At 51.9% G+C, this 17,029-nt stretch overlaps 1 long non-coding RNA gene across 2 annotated transcripts in view; it reads left to right on the top strand.

Moving 5' to 3' along the window:
* Positions 1–9,312: 9,312 nt before the first annotated feature.
* Positions 9,313–17,029, top strand: part of LOC118913077 (uncharacterized) — a 49,205-nt gene continuing 41,488 nt past the window's right edge. For both annotated transcript variants that reach the window (XR_008993174.1, XR_005025072.2), the window contains exon 1: positions 9,313–9,554. This is a non-coding gene — a long non-coding RNA (uncharacterized LOC118913077). The remainder of the gene's footprint in view (positions 9,555–17,029) is intronic.

The following is a 17,029-nucleotide window of genomic DNA, read 5'->3' as shown; positions in this document are numbered from 1 at the left end:
TTGTTTATTCTTTTTAACTTTGCCAAATTTCTGTAAGTTTAAATCTGGGTGAAAGGATTTGTTTTCCTGAGCTTGATAAGTCTACAGATTTATTAACTTCAGTTTCCTTTTTATTAGAAAGTACTGACTAACATCCCCTAGTCTTGCCTTGAGAATCTGTTGGAATCTATGTGCCATCTACTCAGATAAGTGCCTGTTGCACATAGTATTTTGACAATAACTTCAGAGCATTTTCAGGCATCCAGAACCCATCTATGCACCACCAAATGCCAGGTTAGGAACTCTTTCTTCACCCACTAAGAAATGGCTGTGCCTGCATTAGGAGGGAAGAGACTGTTCCACGCACCTGTTTAACAGCAATGTTGCCGGGGTGAGGGCCTGGGTATTCATGGACTCAGTGAATGAGTGGCCCTTATAAAGTGGCTCAGATGGCCCAGTGTGGCAGGGAGAGGGAGGGCCCCTCCTCACACGTGCCACCCGGAGTTGAGGACACTGGCTTCCTCAGGGCCCGGGGCCAGGGCTGCTGCTGTCCCGAGGGGGGAGTTATCAGTCCAATGTAAGGCAATGCTCGGACTTTGGAAGATATAAAAAGGCTTTGCTGTCATGGGGAGAGGCATTCATTGTTCTATTTAAACCAAGTCAGAGGAAGGCATTTTAAATATGCAAAGCTCCTGGACACACAGGGTCCATCTGCTTGTTTGGAGATGGACAAATGGCTCCGTGAGCTTCAGCATCACTCTGACCCAGGGAGCTGCACAGAGGGCTCACCATGCCCTCCTCTTAGGTCTCTGGCTGGGTTCCTCCAGGCGAACAGGGCGGGTCTGCACAATGTGTGCAGCCAATGTCTCGTCACTTCCAAATACCCCGAATGGTAAGAATGTTCCTATAGGCAACTCTGAGCACCAATGGACTCAGGTGTCCATTTAATCCACATTCTCAAGGAGGCTGGATAGAAGCCGCCGAGTGTCCTGACACCACTGACATGCGGAGTTATGCCCAGCGCACCCTGGGGCAGCGGGCAGTCTCAGAGCAGGGTCCACAGCTCAGCAACACCAGCACAGCTGGTAACCTTGGGAGAGGTTTGCATCCTGGACACCTGCTCAGAGCTGCAGGATCAGAGACTCCAGGGTGGAACCAGCAACTCCAGGGGCTGCAGAAGCCCTCCAGGTGATTCTGATGCACCATGAGGCTTGGGCACCACAGTTCCAAGCCAAGGTTTCTGCACCATACGTGGATTCCAGCCCATCTAAGTTGAAAATCGGAGATCCATGAACTCTCAGGACCTGCTTTCATGTCCAGCACTCCTGCTATTTTCCATTAAGAAACAGGGAGATTAATTTAATGTTGCCTTTAAGAATAATAGGGAAACTCCAACTTTCCTGGTCAGGAAGATAACTAAATTATCCTCAGTTTCAGAGAATGAATAATAGGTGTTCCTTATAAAAATGTGGTTTAAGTTAGTCAGTAAAAAGCCAGTGGTAAAAACCTGTCATCTTTGCTATAAGTATTATCAAGAAGAAGAAAAAAAAAAAGACTTAGAAATCTCTCTGTTCATATAGCATTTCCAAATATTCAATGTAGCTGTCATCTTTATACTTGAAACTTAAAAAAAAGTGCATCATTTACATTAACATAGAAGGGGAACTTCCTAGTGAACCGCTCAAAATTCAAAGAATTAGCTGTTCTAAAACAGCTTACATGTAATTTTGCTTACCAGACACACTTACTGAAGTAACATGTTGGTGCTGACATCTCTCCATCGCCCAGGTTTAGTCTCTGTGGGTTAGTGAAAGCGACCTCCAGCTACTACTGTGCCCATATACAGCAGGCCCCTGTGTGCCACTTGACTCAATTAAATGCATAATAGGGACATTCTAGAAGCAGAGCTTTAAATGGCCTTTTTGTGTCCTTCCTCATCCATCTGGGGCAGTGAACATGACATTAAAATGCATCAAGAAAAATGTCCTATAAAGAACTTTATTGACAAAAGATAAATTTTTAATAACCCTTCAGTAGGTCTCTTTCAGCAGGGGGAAATGTGTCGTATGAGTAGGTTTTTTACCGTTTCAGCAATTCCCCATATTAAAAGAACATTTTCAGTTTAGCGGGAACCTGGCTGCAAAACTGTCCTGCCCGGTGACAGTCTTGACCCTGAACCAAACATATCTGATGGATCTTTGTTTGCTGAGAAAGGAGTAAACTATGCTAGAGTGATTTCCCTTCATTCAGAGCACCACAAAAATGCCCCAAACAGGGAAATTGATTAAAATACTTTACTGGGGGGGAATAGACTAAGTGTCTTAGACTTGCCTGAATATCAAATGACATCCCAGACGCAGCGTACCGCACACCTAACAGAGGGCACAGCATCTCACAAGAGATCAGGGACCTGACTGAACAAAGCTGTTCTCTAGAAAATACGTCAGAATCCACAAAGCAGCTAACACACATAGAGGGCTTCTGCCCGCCAGCATCAAGAGGGGCCACACGAAGGCCCCCCAACCTGGGAGTGGTGGTTAAAAAGGAGGGGGCCTGCACAGAGGTGCAGTATTCAGACTGGATGGAAAAAAGAGGGGTCAAATCCCAAACTGAAAGATAAAAGTAAGCCCAGAGTGGGTGTGGGGCACGAGGTGAGAGGCGGGAGTGGGGACTGGTTGGGGCTCAGGCCCAGGTGAACGCTGAAGCTTCACCACCTGCTCACGAGATGGCACTGGTCTCTGAGCACAGGCGTCTGAGCCTTGGCTTCCCCACTTGAAGATGGGAGGAAAGACTCAGAAGGCATTGGGAGGATTAAGGGAGGAATTCTGGGGAAATCACTTAACCCTGTGCCTGAGACTTAATCTTTCCTTAGAAGACTTTGGGAACAAATAGCTATCAACAGAACCCAAATACAGAGCAAATAATATTAATATAAACCTGTCCCCTCCTCTCTGAAATCCCAGAGATGATTGCTGTGGCCCGTGGCCATTCAGATCATGATGAAACAGTGCACAATCCGTCGTGTGCCACTGTGAGGAGGGGCGAGCATGCTTTCAACATCACAGGGGTGTCCCAGCATAGCCAGAGAGCAAAGCACATGTGGGGGACCTGCCGGCTTATGGTGGAAAAGACCAAGACATGGAATTACATTGTTCTCCATGTTTCCCACTGTGAAGTGATTTTTGGTGTTACTGCAAAAAACCAGAAAGCATTTATTTTTAGCCAGAGTGAACATAGATTGTATGGCACTAAATGCCTCCTCAGCATTTCATGAGTGAAAAGGTCAGCTCTGCCTGGCTCCCCACAAAGGTGTGGCCTCCATTATTCACCAACACCCCAGCTCCTCCCCACAGCCGGTGGCTTTCTCCCACTTCTCCCACCTTCTTACACACTCATGTTCCCAGAGCTTGAGGCTCCCTGGTCTTTACCATCTGATCAATAGGTGGTAGGTGGACAAACACTTTCTAATTTCCCAGGAACCACAGACACAAACCGGGGTAACAGGGAGCAAGGATTTCACCACAGATGAGATTTAGTTTGTTTATTTGAGGCTTCTTAGGACACTTGTAATTTTCCCTTCAGGCTTCACAATCACGCTCTTGCTTCGCTCCTGCTTGTGGGGAGCGTCACTCGTCCCGGCCTGAAGAGCGTGCTGAGAGGTCATCTCCACTTCCGTCCCCCTCAGGGTGGGCACCCCCTCCTGGGTGGCGGGCGCCTGCAGGAGCAGAGGACCCACCAGATGGCACCTGCAGGGAGGCGGGGAGCAGGGCGCAGGGGCCTGGGCTTCCCGGCTCTGGCCGCCACCACGGCTGCCATGGCCCCAGTTTCCATGGCTCCCTGGCGGTCCAGGGCCAGGCTCTTCTGCCTCCTCCTGGGCTGATTGAGCAGCCCCTGCTGCTCCCCGCGCCGCTGCCTTGGGGCAGGGGAAGTCGGTGTCCTTGGACAAGGAGCCAGGAGGCCGCTGGACAGCTGGGGGAGTCCCTGAGCGCAGCACTCGGCCGCAGTGGTCGCCCACGCTCACAGCACCCTGCCTCCCTGGAGAGACAAGAAAGCTGGTGTCGGGAGAAGTGGGCCAGCATGTCCACGGTCACACAGCTGGTAAACAGCGGCAGCCAGACAGCCACACAATGATGCCCAGCACTGCCTTCTTCCACCACGCCCCCCCCATGAGTCTGTCGGTAGGCCGGGGTTCAGGCTGGCTCTGCACAGCTGGCTCCGGAGAATAAAACGTTCACCCTCAAGCTTCAGGTTTGGGTGAACGGCCGAGGTCATGCGATCTTTAAACCGGACTGGAAGCTGCCCAGCTGCCTCAGATGCAAGAGAATTCCTTTCTCTTTGGAAGCTTCAGGAAGGGCCAGTGACCATCAGAGACCGTCCAGAGGGGCTTCACACACTGGGTGGGAAGGCTGCCTCCAGGAACTGGAAACCTCTCACCTCCCCCAACATCCTGAAACTCCAGACAGTGAAAGGAAAATGAAGAGCCGTTTGGACGAAGGCCCACCTGCTCCCCCACTACATCCCTCCCTGGAGCCTCCACCCCCGACCCAGGCAGGACTGCCCGGTGGGGTTCACACCAGTACAGCACCCCTCAGTGAGTCAGAAGCTTCCCTCCTTTGCCATGTCAATGTCCTTGTCCCTTCCAGGGCTGGTGGGCTACTCTGGGCTGGATTCAGGAGGCCACGTGCAGGCTGGGCTCGCCAGCTAGCAGCTGGGAGCTCTTGGCCACATAACTTAAATTCTTGGGGCCTCAGTTTCCCCATCTGTAAAATGAGGAGATAGGGCTAGACGTGGTCTCAGAGTCCTGAACATTAGACTCTGGGATTCCGATCCACCACAACAGAGGCTAGGGAATAATGAGCTCCTTCCCCCGCAGCCCGTCCCGGCCCCTCCATGAGTCTGGGGGATGATAAATGTAGCCTCAGTGGCCTCCATCTGGTCCACTGCAGGGAAAGACCTTGTCCCCCAAAGATGCTCTGGTCCCTGCATCCCTCACTGGGCTAATGCTTTTCTCAGGGAGGAAACGGGACTTGGCCGAGGTTGTCTGCTGGGGCCCGGGAGTGCACCATCTGGGGTACTCAGGAGCCCAGCGCGCCCTGTGCCAGCCAGCAGCCCTCCCAGGCTCCCCGGGCCAATCCAGCACGGCTTTCACTGAGTCTGAACGGGCCAGGGTGAACGTTCTCAGGGCTCCTCCCTGCTGGAAGGGGGCTTGCCATGGTGGTCACAGTCGCCGGCGCCAGCACGCGGAGGCTGCTTTTGTCTTTGCTTGAGCTGCACCAGCTTACGCACTGGCCTTTCCTCTCCCCTTCCCTCTAATCCTCTTTGGCCTGCCTCCTGCACGCCCCGGAGGCTGCGCCCAGCCTCAGTGCTCCCTCAGCGAGGCACACCATGTGGCCTTCCTCCCTCCTGCTGGTGGGCCCCGGATCGTCCAGCTCCTTCCTCTGTAAACCTCAAAAGGCTGGAACTGCTGCCTTTGGGGGCCATTTCACGTTCAGGTGAGGTGGGGTGACAGTAGCTCATTCCAAAGGAAGAGGCCAAGGGTTTGAGCCTGTGACAGGTGAGAACGCCGGGAGGAGGTGCCCACCCTGTGAGACACGGATTTGTTGCAGGAGAGTCTCTGGATAGTAAGTTCACAGTTTCAAGGCATCTGTTCATTTGCCGGTCATTTCTCTCTCCAGACAAGTTCCACAGCTGCAGGGGGGTAAGAGGGGGACTCCTGGGGGCTGGAGGGTCACGGCCTCACTTCCCTCCCGCAGCGAGGGGCCAGGCACTCAGGCTGGAGCCGCCCACACACTCCCACTGTCCCCGCGTCCCTCCACCCTCGACCTGCCCACTGCCACTGCCCCTGCTGCTCTCCCTTCCACTGAAATTCCTGGGCAGCTTGTAGGTCCGCAGAAGCTGGGCACTGGAGTACCAGTTTCCACAATGCACTGTGGCTGCGTACATCAAGGAGGGACGGAGGAGCCCCCGGGGCGGGCGCGCAGCTGGAGAGGGCAGACGAGGGGGCACAAAGCGAGGACAAGGTAGAGGCCGAGTCTCCGTCGCCAGCGGGGCGGAAGGAGGATGCGCGGGCAGCGTGCACCCCCCGTGGGTGCCCGGTGGCTCCGAGCGGTTGTCCCATGAAGCACCGGGCTCAGGGGGGCCCGTGCCAAGGAAGGCAGCGAACGTCAGTCTCCGCTGGAGGCGGTCCGCGCGCTGCCTGGCGCCTGGGGAGAGTGGGCCCTGAGGCCGTGCCTCCTTCCCCGCCCCTCCGTCTGTCCCTGGGCTTCCACGCCCCTCCCACCAAAGCCCGTAGGAGGCCTCTTCCCAGCAAAGGGTCTTTCCTGCCCTTGTCCCACCTCCAACCTGCCCGTCCCCTGCCACATCAGAACCCTCTTTGAGAACAGTCCTAGCCAGCAGCACCCGGCCTACTAAACTCCATATCTGCTGGCGCGGAACTTACCAGAAACCCAGGGCGTGGGAATCGGGAGCAACAAGACGAAAATGTGGCTTTGTTGCTGCTCACTGACCACGTCCTGCCCACGGATCTTGGATAGTCTTCACTGAAGGATGAGCGAGAATTCCAATTCATGTGTCGAATGCCTGTTTGCGTAAGTTCAACAACAGGTGGAGTGCTTATTAAAGAAGAAATAAATATTAAAAAGAGTATATGTCAAAATGGCCAATAAGCATGCACAAGTTTCTCATTATCGCAAGTCATGCAAATTACAGCCACACTGAGATACGCTACACACCCACCCGAATGGCAAAAAAGAACAGGTTGACAGCCCAGAACTCCCATACGCTGTTGTTAGGATAGGAAGCATAGAATTCTACAACCACTTCCAGTCTGACCTACTGATTTCACTCCTGGGTATTTACCCCCAAGAAAATGATGCTTGTACACAAAGTTACTTGTACAAGAATGTTACTAGAGCTGTATTTATAGTAGCAAAGAACTGGGAACAGACAACATGTCCGTCCACAGGAGAAGGGACAAACCAGTGTGTGTTAACATAAAGCAACACCACCCAGGAAAATGGCCGTGAACAACTGACACCGCCATGCATGAAATGACTAATAGAGAACAAGCCATCAATTCCATTTACATGAAGTTCTAGAACAAGCGAAATAATCTAGGTGGAAAGAGCTGAAACAGTGGTCCCTGGGTGGGCCAGGAATGATGGAAATGGGGACACGAGGAACCTTTATGGCTGAGAGAAACGTTCTGTGTCCGGATAACTTGGGTTATCCAAGTGTATGCATCTGTCACATACATTGGCAAATGTATGCATAAAATTGTAAATTGTTCCTCTAAAGAAAAAAAAAACAATACTGTAAATTGTTAGGGAACAAGAGCTAGGGACCTTCCTGGAAATGGTGCAGGAGGAAGATGAAGAACACCTGCCTGGCAGCTGTAGGTGCCATGGACTGTTCTGGAGGCACAGATCTGGTGGGAAAGCACACCCTCACCCCCCGAGTTCTGCCGACACAGGTCAGGGATCCAAGGGAAGACCTCTTGCACCTGGACATCTGGGACTGATGCTCTCCCCAAAGGGCAGTGATCAGGGCGGCTCACAGACCACCCTGTGCCCTCTCCCAGTACCAGCTGCCACCAGAAGGGGCGAGCTCCTGTCTCTACCATCAGAAACTTTCGAATCGCAAAAACCTCAGTGTTGCAAGGAGTATTTGAGGTTATCGGATTCCTCGTCCCACCCAGTGCAGGACCCCCCGTGCAACATCCCCAGACTCAGCAGGCCTGACGTGGGCTGCTCAGACGTTTCATGTCTTCTGACATGAGGCACTTAGAAGTGCTTGCAAGGCTGTCTATCCCAAACTGTTCAACGGGAGTCCATCAGACATCTAACGTGAGCCACAGTTTACAGGCACCACCGGGACAGAGCAGCAAGCTAAAATACACAACATCCTGAAGAAGCAACTGGGCGAATCCAGGAGGGAGCTCCTGTGCCCCATAACTGGCCCACAATCAGTCGGTGTCATAAAAGGGGGACCGTGGTGGGCTGAAGAGACTTCGTGGGCATAGCGATCAGTTAGAGTGAATAGCCACGGACTCACTGTCGGTCTGGGCAAAGCTATGGGCATGACACACAGCTTGAACATAGACTGGGTGTTAGACAAGAAGAATTTAGTGAACTAGAAAGGTAGAGATCATTGAATAAAGCAAGTACAGGACAGAATATACATTTTGGCTCATTTTAAGATACTTTTTTATTCAGAAGGATATACTCTAAGAAGTGTATCCTTACAAGGATATATTCATAGTGGTGATTGGTAAATGGTAGAAATGAGGAAATTTAAAATTCTTCTTTACTTGTCTCTGTTTTCTAAATTATGTCCCACCTCTGTTATGGGTTTAATTGTGTTCCCCCAAATTCATGTGATATCCTAATTCTCAGTAACTGAGAATGTTACTGGGAAACAGGGTCACTGCCGGTGTCCTTAAGTTAGGGTGACATCATACTGGAGTGGGGTGGCCCTAGTCCAGTATCACTGGTGTCCTCAACAAAGGGGAAATTTGCACGCAGGAGAACACTGGGTGAAGGTGAAGGCAGAGACCGGAGTCAGGCTCCCACTAGCTCAGGGTGCCAGAGATCTCCAGCAAACCCCCAGGGCTGGGGGGCCTGGGACAGATGCTCCCCCAGAGACTCAGCAGGCGCAGCCCTGTGGACCCCCTGATCTTCAGCTTGCAGCTTCCAGAGCTAGGAGGCGATGATCCGTGGTCGTCTAACCCATTGGGTTTGTGGCACTTTGTTGCTACAGTTCTGGTAAAGTACAGCATCCACTATAATAAGAAATTACTTAAATTAAACATTTTAAACAGCAAATGTGGGGCCTGGGTGGGAGGCCCCTGACAGAAGCCAGTGAGCTCTCAGGAGGCAGGGGCTCCTACTTAAGGGCGTGGTGGTTCCACCTCACCAGCCTCAGCCCCAGGAACACTCTCCCCTGCGCTGAGCTGCAGGCGGCCCCCCAGCTCCACGGACTGGATCTCAGGAACCAGACTCCCGAGAGTCCTGCTCTCCCTGGGCGGCGCTGGGGGCACGTCTGGGTCCTGGGGAGCCCCCGAGGCAGTGCATCTCTGCCCTCCTGCCCGCCTTCTCCCCCCCCCAGCCCCGGATCTGCTCTCTCCCTTGGGTGGCACCCAGGGAGTCTGGGGGAGACAAGGTTCGGGGAGCCAGCGTGACCCCGATGCCCTCAGAGGGCCACTGCCTCCAGTGAGCTTGGCTCTGTTATTATAATGAGCCGCCTGGGCCTGGTATCACATGGCCCTGAGGCTGGGCCCAGAAACCTGAGCTGATGGGCCAGCATCTCAAAATAACTTCCAAGAATAACCGGCCTGTGCGGCCACTCACGCGCCACCTGGGACGCCAGGCCAACCCTGCTTCCTGTCCCCACTCCCCAGGAATGAGGTGATCATGTCACACACACTGAAATTCAATAAACTGAAACAATCAGAGGAAGTGTGGAGCTTTCTCCACAGAGGCAGCGAAACGGGACCCTGCTTATCAAAGTGACAAGATTTGTTCAGTTGCTACAAACTTCCAAAGACTTCCTTTCCCAAAAGAAAGGCCGGGAGAAAGGTACGTCCCTCAGCCACCTGGGTTGAGCCAAGAGCGCCATCTGCGCAGGGCCCCCACCCACAGCTCCTAGGTCCAGGGCCTGTGGGGAGCGATCCATCATTCCAGGGGGCCGAGAAGGGAGGGCCCCCTCAGACTAGGCACAGGCCACAAGCATGGCGAAGCCAGAGCAGCCAGTGCCATGCAGATCCCTGTAATCTGCCTGGGAGTGGGGAATGTAAGGAAAGGAGAGGGACTGAGAGGGAAGGAAAGCGAGCATAGCCCTCTCACCAGGCGGCACGCAGCACCCCCAGCCCCACACCTAACAGATGGAGGTCAACTAGTCAGGGCTGGTGAAGGCCACACTTGGTCCTCCTGGAGGCCCCAGTGCCTCCCGGCTTCCCACCCTGCCTCTGTCACACCAGCCAGGCATGTGGTCCTGCTGGGTGGAAGGTCTGCCCTCTGGGTGCCCTGTGGGTCCGAGGGGACCTGAGGAGGAGGAGCAGCACCCCGATTGCGCCTCCCCTGGTGAGTAAGAACTCTCTTTCCCAGAAGTTCCCAGCCAGCCTCCCCTAGGAGCCCAGTGGTCTGGAAGTCATGCCAAAGCTTAACCCAATGATCAGCAAGAGGAAGGAGACCTCCAGGATTTGCCTAAACCCCAAGGGGTTTACTGGGACCGCCATTGGGAGGCCACAACAGAGCCTGCCCCCAACAGGTGCACAAACTTCACCCATGATTTCAGGGACCTCAGAGCCCCCTGAAGTCTCCCATGGACTGAACATTAAGGTCTCCGAGGGCCTATGGGCCCATGTCAGCACCAAGAATGAGCCCAGCTCCCCACTGGAGAGGCAGGCGTTCGGCTGGGAGGGGACACACAGGTGCCTGTCAGCTGTTTAGAAGCCAACCAGGTGGAGATTCCCACAGCAGCTGTGAAAAGCAGGAAGGACCAGCCCACAATGGCAGCGGGGGTCACGTGGACCTAGAGGGTCTGGGGTGTGGGAAACCGGGTTGAAGGTAAGAACACAACAAGATTCCAGGGGGAGGAAAGGCAGGCAGAAGGCGTGGGCAACGGACATTCCAAACCCAGAAAAAGGCCTGCGTTTTTCACAGGTCAGAAGTGTGTGCAGCCATGGCTACAGCTAAGTCACTGGCAGGCCCACTGCCGGGTTTGTGCTGAGTCCTTTTGATAACTGCATGAATTCTGCAGACAAAGAGTGTAGGCATGGCTGTGTAACTAGAACTCTGAGACAGAAACAGCTTCTCTTCACATGCATATGTAGGGCCTGATTCTGAGCTTTGAGAGCGTGTTTTCATCATTTATAAAATTTGGAAGGTTCCTCAAAAACCATGAGAGGTGAATGGCTGAACATTCCTATCTGGCTAGTTCCATCACATATAATATTATTTAGTTATTTGGTACTTTCCTAATTAACTTTTCCTTCTCCGATTGAAAAATCCAGTGACTTTTGAAACTGTTTTGAGGAGGTTTAAGTAAAATAAAGAATGACTAAGCAGATTAAAAGGTTGGACTTCTATAATAATATGAAAGAAAGTATCAGGAAGCAGGTTTGAATCTTGGAGAATGAAGTTTTCTTTAGAGAGACACAGATACATGCTCAGGCAGTATGTTTAAACTGAACCAGTAAATTCCCCAAAGAGGACATAGTTCAAGTGTGTCTCAACTGAATCCCTGACTTGGATTTCTATACCCTAATATTGGTCATTACTAAACAAAATCATGAGGGGTTATAGATTCATGACAGGTAATATGGAGAAATTGAGATAATCATACATTTTGAAATATATTTGTTAATAAAACAATACTCAGATCGTTATATCTAAATTCCTTCTACTAACATAAGATGAACTGCATTTCTTTATAGCTTCCTCTGATCTGTATCCAGACATGCTTATATATGTTATTTTTTAAATATTGGCAATTCAATATGTTGCATACTACTTGATATTATTTTAGATAATATCTATTTTGTATACAATGTCAGTTTTAATCACCGTGTAATGTGTTATAAAGTTAGTATTCTATGAAAAAGTGACCACTGCCATAATATTAGATTTTTTTACATTCTTGTAATCCTTTCTCTATGCCTCATTGTAAGTATAGCTTCCGCTTAATTTGAATTATTTCATTCTCAGGGACAGAATTATGGGGTCAAAGTGTAAAATGTTATGTCTCTTGATGACAATTACCTAACTGCCTTCCAAAATAATCAAATTTGCACTTCCGCCAGGAATTCCTGGGTATTCCTACTTACTTACAGTCTCAGCAGCGTCACACCTGTTCTATTGCCATTCAGTATTTGCACTTGATGATCTGAGTAGTGTGTTTAGATAGTGAACAAAGTTGTTTCTTTTCCCTTTAACAGTCACTGAATTCATTCGTTTACTGTTATTTCCACTTCTGTGAACTGTGAAGTCTGTGGACCATATTTTAGGGACTCTTACATGTTTGGAGATTCATGAGGACCCTTCATATGTTTTCCACACTGAACCATTGTCATGTGTCACCACATTATTATTACATGCCACCTCTGTGGTTACTGTGTGCCGAGCTGTGTGGGGTAACTTCACTACAACAGCCCTGTAAGGAAGAAAGATCCCCGTTTTAGAGTTAAAATAGATGTTTCATCACTTACATATTTTGGCCAATATCAAAAAACTAGACAGTGTCAGCCCTGCCTCCCTCAGCCCTGTGGTCATTCTGGTATTGTTCACACACCTTCTTTCTATCTCGGTGCATTCCTGTTACTTGAGTTTTATAATACTGTGATTTTTAATCCCAAATAATCACATATGTCCATATGGTTTTAAATGTTTTTTCTCTGTATCATGATCACCACTAAGTCCACATGTGTTGGTTTTGCTTGATATGGGTGTTGTAGTGAGCCCCAGGAAACAGTTCCCACTCTTAGTTTATAGAAGGATTTTGGTGTCCTGGCATCACTTGATGCAGATTGTCACTCAGATGTGGAAATCTTTATGACACAGGAAGTTTTGATTTAGAAGGATTTTTGTCATAACTCAAATCTACCCATTTTCATTTTAAAATTAGCATGAGTAATATCATTTTCCAAGTGGGAGGATAAAAGGAGGCCTTACTTTGGCTAAAGAGTAGAAGCAAAGTAAATGAGAAGGCTCTAAGCTGATCCTCCCTTGAGCAGAAGGACATCTGCCGGAGTCTCCTCCATGTGGAAAAGCCAGCCCGTGAGACTGACGGTGAGTCTGTGCTCTCAGGGCGGAGCCTCTGTCACTGACATTCCAGGACCAGGTCATATGCCCTCCTTGGTTCCTGTGCTTTTGTCGCTGTTTACCTCTCATCAAGTTCAGACAAACCCTGGGACTTTGGAAAATTCTCCTGTGATCCCAACCAAGCCCCTGGTTCCACTGGCACGTGGGCCCCTCCTGGTGTGCTGCCCACGTTTTGGCTTCCAGCCGGGCTCTCATTTCAGCTTTGTTCTGCAGCCCAGAGCTGTTAGCACATACCAGCCCCAGGCTATGGGTACCACGGCTCTGGCTGCCATGTCACCAAGGTGATGGGGGTTCTGAGCCACTCGTACTGTCACTTTGGGATGCAGACCCTTTGATCTCAGTTCTGTAATTGTCCTAAACCCAGACACCAAACTCCTGACAGGTGGCTCACTCTTGCCCTGCTGCTCAAGGGGGTGACAGAGGCCACTGGCATCTCCCTCCGGCCCTCCTCCTTCCCAGAGGGCTGCCTCTGCGGCCTTCGGTCAGCAGGCTACCGCAGCTAGTGCTCAAGCTTCTATTTCCTGCTTTAATTTCTGCAAGCAGGAGCTGGAGCCTGCCTTTTATTTCCAGCTCCCCTACTCGTCCAGGGCTCTTGCATCTGCTGATTTACAGGCCTCACACCCTCTTCTCTTTTCCTTTATGGTTGTTTGCCCCTCCCTGGCCATCCACATAGGCCGTCCATCACAAGCCTATTTATTTCTGAGCATGCACATGCGTGTGGAGCTCCGGGCCATTTAGCTTTGTCTACCTGGACCTGCAGGCTGCTGGCCAGTCAGCCCCTGCTGTGGACCGCAGATGAGTGGTCTTTTCTTGTCCCACAGTTTATTCTGTGGCTATTAAATACACATTCCTTCAATATATGATAATGGTAATCATAATGATGGCTCTGTTTTAAGGAATAAGGGGGAAAGGCCATATCATCTTTCCAGGGGCACCACAGCAAAGCACCACAGACTGGAAATAGCAGAAAGCTGTTCTCTGTCAGTTCTAGAAGCTACAAGTCTGAAGTCCAGGGGTGTGCAGGGCCACACACCCTCCCAGGCCTCCGGGAAGGCTCCTCCTGGCCTCTCCAGCAGCATCTCCCAGCTGCCGCCGCCACATGGCCTTCGGTCTGTGTGTCTCTGTCTCTTCATCCTGCGTAAGGACTCCAGTCACACCGGATTAAGGGCACCCTAATGACCTCATCTTAACTTGACCTCTTCTGGAAAAGCCCTGCTCCCAAATAAGGTCACACTCACAGGTGCTGGGGGTTAGGACTTCAACGTATCTTTGGGGGGACACAATTCAACCCCTACCACAGACCAAGTCTGTCCTAGGCCTCCTTCCCCATCATCTCCCCCTGCAATCCACAGCCCCATCTCCATGCCCTGCTCCCTGACTCCAAGAGAAGGAGACCAGCACGACGAGCAGGGGAGGTCTGTGCATGTGGAGTGGAGTCACACATATGCAAACAGAATGACATGCAAATGAAGGAGCTTTGTGTATCCATGCAGGATTGAGGAGGGGTGGGCGTCTGGGGCCTTGCAGTCATTTCAGGAGGCATTTGCTTGGTTTGCTGACACGAAGCCAGCATGGTACCGGCTGGCTCCAGGCCTGAGTGAGTTGGCTTCTCCTGCCAGTAGCTTCTCACTCCTTCAAGGTGGAATCCATCACCTGAGGGCTGGAGGGCAGAGCTGTGAACCACAGATACACAGGCCCATTCAGATCAGGGAGAGCAGGGGTGGGTCCCGACAGGAACGTCCAGCCATCCCCTTTGCTGTTCGGGGCCTCAGGGCACACAGGAAACCAAAGATCCCAGGCCAGGGGACAAGGACAATACATATGCCCCTGGGCTCCTTTCCAGCACCTACGGTGGACATGATCCACCAGGTGGAGGCGGCTGACTCCTCTAAACCTGATGATGACTTTCAGGTCGGACAGCCCCTGCCATCAAAGCAGGTGATGCGGGAGTGAGATCTGTCTGCTCCTCTTTGTCTGGACCTGGAAGAGCCAACATCCTTGATGTTCTGCACTGAGCTGCCCTTGACGGCTACCTCTCATCTGACCAACAGATCTCCCTGCGCCTGGCTCCCGGGAATGCAGGGAAGGGAGGAACCCACATGCAGAGCCCACAGGCCGTGCTCCCTAGGGAGTCAGGACCCAGCATGTGCAGCCTGGAGATGGCACAGAAGCCAGGACCAGGGCCAGGGCCAGGGTTGGGTCCCTACTGGCTCAGGCTCTGGGCTTGAAAGGCCGAGGCTTACAGGGCAAGCTGGGATCGCAAATACACAGTTTGGAAAGTTCTTATAGTTGGAGGAAACAGTATCTGGAATATTTTAGAATCAGCCATCTCTTCTAATATTGTATGTATATCCTATTTTTTTTTTAATATGCTGCATGAAAATTCAAAAGATAAAGAAAGTAGTTACTCATTTAATGAACAGGTTTCTGTACCTCCTTCAGAAGTTTACTTTCTAAAAAGACCCATCCTATATCCTTTAAATACCAACTCTTCTGGCATATCTTTAAAACTCTTTTAAACACAACTGCATGGAGTGACCCCTGTGTGAGGCCATCAGGTATAGACTGAAATAGACTAGTGTGCCATGTAGAAGAAATTCTCACTATTCTTTATTAATAGACATAGAAAAGGAACCTCAGATCACTAAAAATAACTCTGTGTCTTGGCATTAAACTCTCTGTGCAGTTCCGCAACTGGCCACCGACCGCAGCCCGCAGGGGCCTCCCTCCAGGCGGCACAGTCCCCCAGGGCTCCTCCCGCAGGGCGGGGCTCCAGGCAACTCGGAGCAGCAAACGTGGACTTGCTTCCCCGAGGCCAGGCTGGGGACTAGGACACCCTGGTGCGTGTTCACACCCTGACGCGGGGTTGTATATCTGGAAGTGGGTACGTACGGAAACTGTTTCTCTGCCTTGACTTCCTAGCTGACAGTCTGGCAGTGGGTGGGGGGCCCATCCATCCTTTCTCACCTCTGACTCTGTGACAACAACCAACACATGTTGCTCCTCTGGGGACCCCCCTCCTTTCAGTGTTTGCAGCCCACCTCCTGCCCTGAGGCCATGCCTGGGGTCCTGTAGGGAGCTCAGCACCTTATCCATCTGCTTGGTGCTGGGAACGCACTTGCTCAGTAACAGTCTCTAAGGTCACTCCCAGCAGGTCACCCGGGAAGCAGCCACAGATGGAGGGGCGGTGAGACTTGTAAAAGATGAAAGGGAAAAAAATCAGGACTGGGCAAAGGGGGCTTCAGGGGTCACCATCTCTTCTCTTCCCTGCCCTTGGCCTTCAGTGGGGGCCATGTGCAGCCATGGTCATGCTCCTTGGTGTCCATTCGCGGGTCACTGTGGGCCGCCATGCAGCCAACACCCAGCCAATGCCACTTCTGTCTCAAAAGTGCAGAAAGACTCTGTCTTGAGAATTAGGCTCAAGGGGCCTCAATGGTGCCATTGGTGCCTTTTCAGGGACTGTTCCTGAAGTGCACATGTGGCCAGAACCAGGTGTGTGCGGCCAGGCAGGTTGGCAAAGCCTTGGCCACCAGGTAGGCCAGAGATGACCAGCGTCCTCAGGCCTGGGGGCCACTGAGTCGGCCCTGAGGCTCCCGCCCCCACGCCCACCCCGCCCTCCAGGCCTCCCACCGTCCTGGCCCCATGGCGACAGGAGAAGGCCAAGCGCCCTTCAGGTGCCCTTTGGCCACACTGCCCAAGGCTTGGGTCTCAGCAGCATGTTAAACGTATCACATCAAAACATCCCTAAAAATAAGGGCTGATGTCATGTGGCCGGCAGACTGAAAGCTTGCGGGAGGCAGAAAGAGCAAAGCCCAAGGGGTGCTCTGTACTCCCGACTTTCTTCTTCTGGGGACACCAAAGGACTAAGTTCAAGCACAGGGTCCCCTTCAGCCACAGAGACACCCTGAAATGCTTACTTTGCAGTTAAAACTGTGCAACATGGAACTTTTCCAAGGTGTGTGTGCTCTGGTTTGACCCACAGCCCAGGCACGTCCCCCCTCCCCAGCCCACCCGTCCCCCCTCCTGGGGCTCCTCGGCCTCCATCTCCCTGCCACTCCGGGGAAGCCAGAGAAGGGCTGCCTCCCTGGGGGGTCTGGATGCAGCCAGAGCTGCTCCTTCCTGCTGGCCTCCCGGCTGCTCTCCCAGATGCCGACACTGGGCACAGGAGCAGCTGGGGGCCCCACAGGCAGGAGCGGGCCTCAGGGGAGGGCGGCAGAGGCGTGTGCCGAGCG

This window comes from Manis pentadactyla, chromosome 12 (genome assembly GCF_030020395.1).
Source record: "Manis pentadactyla isolate mManPen7 chromosome 12, mManPen7.hap1, whole genome shotgun sequence".
Taxonomy (NCBI): Eukaryota; Metazoa; Chordata; class Mammalia; order Pholidota; family Manidae; genus Manis; species Manis pentadactyla.
This window is presented reverse-complemented; position numbering and strand designations above follow the sequence as displayed.